Consider the following 6,731-nt stretch of genomic DNA (forward strand, 5'->3'; position numbering starts at 1 on the left):
CTGCCTTATTATTATTATCATTATGCTATACAAAATTTCTCAAGTATCCACGACGGATGAGTCCCTTTATCTCGTCCCGGAGATTATTACATTATTCGGTACTATGACCGTGATCTCTATGAAAACTACAGTACAGATTTTTATTTCTCTCGTTGGATTACTCTTTAGGGGAGGTGGCCACTTTACGTATGGGGTGTCCTTGATCGTCATCAAGATCTTGGTCCACCTTGTGTTTAACGGCGTGTAATCCGTCCGAACTGCTAAGGGAGCTCAGGACGGCTGGATTGGCTTCGCCTCCCGGGCTTGGTTTCTTCTATCGCCTGGGTTGTAGGGCTTACCTTCTCTTTTTATTTTCTCGACCCCGCCTTCGGTTCTTTGGTTGATTTCTTCCTCTGTTCTCATGAACTTGTCTGCGAGTTTGAGGAATTCGGCCACGGTCGCAGGTTGGCTGGCTACCATGTGCCATTTGAACTCCTTGTGCGTTACTCCTCTCTTGGCCACCGCGAGCTGTTCTGTGGGGTCTAATTGCGGTATCTGCAAGCATGCTTCATTGAACCGCTTGATGTAGCCCCGGATGGATTCTCCTTCCCTCTGGACTATTCAGAAGATGCTTTCTTCGGTTCTAGGGCACCGCTTGCTGGTAACAAAGTGTGTAGTGAAGACTTGCACGAACTGGGTCCAGCTTCTTATTGACCCGGGGGCCAGGCTCTTGTACCAGGTGCGGGCCACCCCCCTGAAGGTGGTGGTGAAGGCCATGCACATGCATGATTCACTGGCCCTAGCGAGGTGCATTTGGGACTGGAAAGCATCAACATGGTCGTTGGGGTCAAAGGACCCATCATACTTGTCCAAAGGTGGGAGCTTGAAGTCTCTGGGAATGGGGACTGCCAGGAGTTCTGATGCGAGGGGGAAGGAACTGAGAGAATTGGGGCATCATTTACCTCGACCGAGCTCATCTCTTCCTTACCTCTGAGCTCAAGTAGGACACGGGTGGCAGTTCGGTGACTTCACCGGCGCCTTCGTTGTTGAGTGGGCCTGGTACTGGTGTTGCTGGCCTCTGTGTTGCCGAGCTCGATGGGCCCAGAATGTTGGTAGTCTGCTGCTAGGGCGCTGAATCAGTTCTCCGTGAGCGGGAACTCAGGCTTGGAGCGCCAAGGTGTTGACTTTGCGGGCGAGGTTCCCGACCCGCTTGCGAGCTGCGAGGCGGGGGTGATTTTCCTTTCCTTTCGGCCTAGGGATGAGGCCTGGCTATTAGGGGGTTCTGGAGTTGGAAGGCTTCTCCTCGGTGAGGGCGTCCACCTTGAGGGGAGGCCTTAACCGGCTTCGGAGCAGGGTGCCGAGGTGGAAGCAGTGACTGGTTCATGGGTAGTTGAGGGAACTACTGCTGATAATGGTGTTGAGAAAGGTGGTGTAGTACTTGGTGTTGCTGGAGTTGATGCTACTAGAATTGTTGCATTTGGGCTTGAATTGCCTGCATGCATTGCATTAGGTCGTCCAACTAGTTCTGGCGGGTCGCCAGTGGGACAGCAGTTGGTTCAACAAAAGTTGTTTCGATAGGGAGTGGAAGAGGGATGTTCAGGGCAGGAAGGTTTAGGGGCGCCACTGCTTGTGGCACATTCAAGTTGGGGATCCCATCCACTGGAAGGGGGATGGTGAACTGTCTGATGCACACCATGAGGACTTGGAGTTGTTCCCCGGTGGTTTTCGTTTCTGTGCCACGTCTAACATTGCTGGAAGAAGCCATGGGTGTTGGAGTTTTTTGGAAGAAGAGGAGGTTATGAGAGTTTTAGAGGGAGGCTTTTAGAAGCGTTTCCCACAGACGACGCCAATTGATGGTGCACTATCTGGCCGGTCCTAACTGTCAACGGCCTTGCCTCTGAACGGAGCTACAGAGAACTTGAAACGGAGAAGAAAAGGGAACTCCGGGGGGAACCCGGTGAGATTGCTCCGAACCTCAAGTTAGTATTCTCTCAAAGGCAAGATAAAACCAGATGGCGCAAAGTTCACATACCTTGTTGTTGGGGGTAGGGGGCCTTTTATAACCACTTCGCGCACTCACTCCGAGGCTTCTGCTAGTTTGGGTGTCATCCCTTCTAATGGGACAGAACCGCCACTGCTCCTTGTCGGAGCCGTCTCTGTAACTGGAGATGGCAGTGGCAGGTGGCCGTTTGAAGTGCGGCTGTCAAGCGTCAGATCCCAAGTCAGTCAGGTGCGCTGCCCCTGGATACGAACTTCCTCAATGTCAGGCATGGTACGACTGTTCAATTCGGCGTCCTGAGGCGAAGTGTTGGAGTGGTGAGCAATGAAGTCTTGAGTTTGGATAGAGGTGTGTTCCGAACTGCCATGGGGCATGCCAGTTCGGGTTATTGCCTTTTGTGTCTGGCTCGGGGCCTAAGGAAAAGTTCGGGCTCCTTGTAGGGAGTTCGGGCTCCTAGTAGGGAGTTCGGGCTCCTAATAGAGAGTTCAGACTGCTGGTAGGGAGTCCGGACCGCTGGTAGGGAGCTCAGACCGCTGGTTCCTCCCTTTGGTGCTTGCGCCTTGGACACGCTGTTATACCGAGCTGTTGCCTTTACCATGTATTGCTTAATTACGAGGTCAGGTCAAATCTTCGTTTTCTCATGTGGTTTTACTTCGTTTTCTCGTGGGGTGGGTGAAGCTCCCCAAAACGACAGGGACTTGAACGTTTAAATGTAGATTGTACATCATATGTGGCCACTATTTGGTCCAAGCTAATGTACCACTAGTTGGTGGCCGCGTTCGTAGGGGAGAAAATTTTGACTATAACATGTCACGTAGGGAGAGTCCCGTGGCTGTGGAAGATAGGCTGTCAAAATTTTTTCCTTAAGAAGGCGACGCAACCATGTCTGCGTTTTATTTGAGATCCATTATTTATATGGCAAGCGTTGAAAAGTCTTGGGGTGGCGTTAAAAAGTCTTGGGGGTGGTAGATTCTATGATTTGCTTTTTTGAGAAATCTATGATGATAGTATCTAAGGGTTTTGATCAATTAAAATTCATTGGGAATTTTGATAAATATCATCTGATTCATTAATATATTTATGATGTTGATTGATTGATTATAAGTTTTTAGGATATGATGCCTTTTCATTATCATAGTCAAAGCCACTGTTTTTAAAATCAGATTAGATTGGACGGTTGGACCGAAAAATTGGGAATCGGTCATTTGACTGGTTTCATTTTTTTTCAAAACTAATTTTCTCCTAAAATCATTGATTTTGGTCAGTAAATCGCTGAACCGATTGGTTAATTATTCGAACGGTTTTAACCATTTTTTATTAATTTATTTTTTGTTAGAATGGATCGACTGTTCAGATCAAACGGTCGAACCGTTTGAACCAATAACCGGAGCCGTAACCGATTTAATCACCGATTCGTTTTTAAAAACCATGATCAAAGCGTTGAATTTTTTTGAGATAATTTGAGTTCAGTCTCACTCAGAATTCCTAATGGGATCGTATAGTTCGGGACACTACAAGGGAAAAAAAAATTCCCAATTCACTAGAGAATGGTGTTTAGAGAGGGTGGGTATAAATATATTTAGGAAACGAATAAAACAATTCTGAGGGGGGCTGAACTGAACTCTAAAAGGGCCTATTTTTTACGAACCAATTTTTAATTTGTTTGGAAAGTAAAATGGGTTAAATCTTGAGGTTAGGTTATTTTATTTGACTCGGAAACCAGATTAGGGGACCCACTATTAACGTGGGAAATCTTCTTGAGCCATTAGGATGGGGTTTTTGTCTGATTTGGGAGATTTCATTTGTGGTTATCTAAGCTACCAATTTGAATTACGGAAACAATATGTTTTTAGATCTCATTTTGTCCATTTTTATGAGAAGGCTTAGCTTTGTATATGAAAGAGAAGCCGACGGATTTAACTTTAACCTTTGAAGAGAATTCAGAGATCGATTAGGAAGATAATTTTCAAGGAGTGAATTTGGGGGCTCTGTGTCTGATCAAAACAAATCGAAACCAGGCTGGAAAGCACCAATATAAATATGTTAGTGTTCTGTACAGTTACCAGATATACCAACAACTGATGTATTTACTTCCGAACCGGTGTCGTTACCACCTTCTCTCCTTGTATCTAACAGACTCGATTTTGAGGTAGGAGGAAAAAAAAAATAGTAGGTTCAGAAATTGATTTCAAGTTCGGAGGTGGACTACAGTGATAATTCATGTCGTAAAAAATGATGAAGAGAGAAAAAAGAAAAAAGAAAAAAGAATAGTCTCAACTCTCATGGTGAGTAATCACATTTTAACCCTCTTCAACCATTATCATGGATATTGAAAAAGTTTCTCAGTCTAACCACGAGATCCACATTTTTCATCGGAGTCGACAGTTTATTTCCCTGGCTCACTCGGTTGCGGGAGCACAAATCGGCTCCTACCGTTTTCGTACAACCACCTCTTGATCATCGTTTTTTATCGGTTCCTGGGTTAAACGGTCTGGTTGTCCGGTTTGAATGAGTGGCCTGTTTTGATTTAAAAAAATAAAAAATAAAAAATGGTTAAATCATTGTTTGAGTTAATTGTTTGATGGTTTGACCACCTGAGTTAGTGGGTCATTAACTAAATCATTGATTTTTTTGTCAAAAAGTGATTTTAGGATGAAATAGAATCAATCATCTGACCAGTTTCCAGGTTTTTTGGTCTGATTTTGAAAATCATACTCTTGATTTTATATGAAATCCTAAATTTTAAACCGTAAACCCCAAATTTTAAATAAAAAATACATTTAACCAAACCAAAATTCCTTTAACCAAGTAGGAGTGAATAATCCTTCCGGTTGCAGTCAATATCAAGAGAAGCTTGGCAAAGTTCTTTACGGAAACCCTACCCACTGTTGGATTGGGCCATTCTTGTCTTTCTTATGAGGCCCTCTTTCTTTCTTAATGGGCTTCTTGTTTCTCTTGTACCCCCGCGCCTCGTGCTAAGATCACTTTTCCAAGTTCAACCCTCCCTCCCTTGAAAAAAAAAACAAAAAACAAAAAAATATATATATAAATAAATAAAGCCCCATTTGGTTAATAGGAATAGAGATTTGTAATCAGAATTGGAATGGGTTATTCTGATTCCAACTGTTTGGTTGGATGGAATTGAAATCCTATTTTTATTTTTGCTGGAATGACATTCCTCCATTTTAGGGAATGGCTATTCCCTACCTCTTTCTTGGGAATGAAATCTCATTCATGTTGATTTTAATTCTCATTTCCATTATTGTCTGAATCAAACAGACTATAAAATTAGATCATTCTGATTTCAATTTCAAAAAATTTTGATTTTCATTGACTGTGAACCAAATAGACCCTAAATACTCTCAAGTCCCAATCAACGGCCGACCTTACATAAAGTGGATTGATTGAGAGTAGTTAACCACAATAACTACTTTAATAAAACTAAAATGCCAATAATATATCATATCTTGCCATCTCATCTTGTTGGGCGACAATCGAGGAAAGGAATCCAAGGAGATAAAAAGAAGGTGACGATAATGGAGAGACGAGTGAATAACAGACAACAAATCATGGAAAATGGGCTTTGCATGACAGAGTACTTGGTTTGTCTCTCTTGGCAAGGAGAAAAGATGACAAAGGATGGTGTCCCCACGAAAGGCAGGTGGATGTAGCTGTTAGGGGGGGTTCAGTTGTACCAGAATCACATGCACCCAAATAATTTAAACCTTCTCATTGCATTACATCACAGTATGAGAACAAAAACAGTAGACAATACGTATGATGCAACCTAGAGTTTTTAATTCCTTATGGTTTCTCATGATTCTAATTATTCTTTTTGTGTCCCAATTTCCCTTGTTTTCTGGAAGAATGATGCCTCTTTTAAGTAAGTTTTTTTTTCTTTAATGATGATTACCCGGCTAAGCTTCTTGATATGGACCTCTTAGGTTCCTTATTGCTCCTTTCTTTTCTCTCCACTCACATCACATTCTATTGCTTTTGGTAGTTGCATTACATTTATATAGTATAGTTGTATAAAATGTAGATGACCATTCCTTATTTAATACAATAATCATGTCCAAGAGAGGCAATAACATCCAAAGGAAAATAAGAGAATCTGGTTCATGTTTTGGATGTGCACCTTTTTTTGTACTAGTTTTGGGATCTATCCAAATGAAAATCAATTTAGAAGGATTGGATGGGTCAATAAGACATTGAATTGGACCAGTCCAGAATGAATGGTCTAAAGCGTTTATTGGATTAGATTGGAATGGACCTGATTCATCGTAATGGATTTATTGGATTGGATCAGATTGAACAACGCCCATTCCATTAATAGCATATAAGAATACAGGTATCAATAGAATGGACCAAGTTTGAGTTGAAATCAATCTAAATTAAAACTAATTTAAACAAAGTATTCACCAGATTGAATTGAACATGATCTACCTGTAATGAATTCACATTGGATTGGATCGGATTGGACCAAATCCAGTCCAATATAATTGACATGGTTTTTAAAAACGAACCGATCAGGGGCTTGGTTACCGGTTTGAATGGTCAGACCATTCAACCCGAAAGATCAGCCCATTCTGACAAAAATAATAAAAAAATTTTAAATTTAAAAAATTCAAAAAATAGTCAAAATCGTTCGAACGATTTGAATGATCAACTAGTCGGTTCAGCAGTTTACTGACCAAAATCAATGGTTTTAAGGAAAAAAGTGATTTTTGAAGGAAAACGAAACTGGTCCGGT

Source organism: Nelumbo lutea, chromosome 5 (assembly GCF_056320005.1).
Source record: "Nelumbo lutea isolate HS-2025 chromosome 5, American lotus-T2T, whole genome shotgun sequence".
NCBI lineage: Eukaryota > Viridiplantae > Streptophyta > Magnoliopsida > Proteales > Nelumbonaceae > Nelumbo > Nelumbo lutea.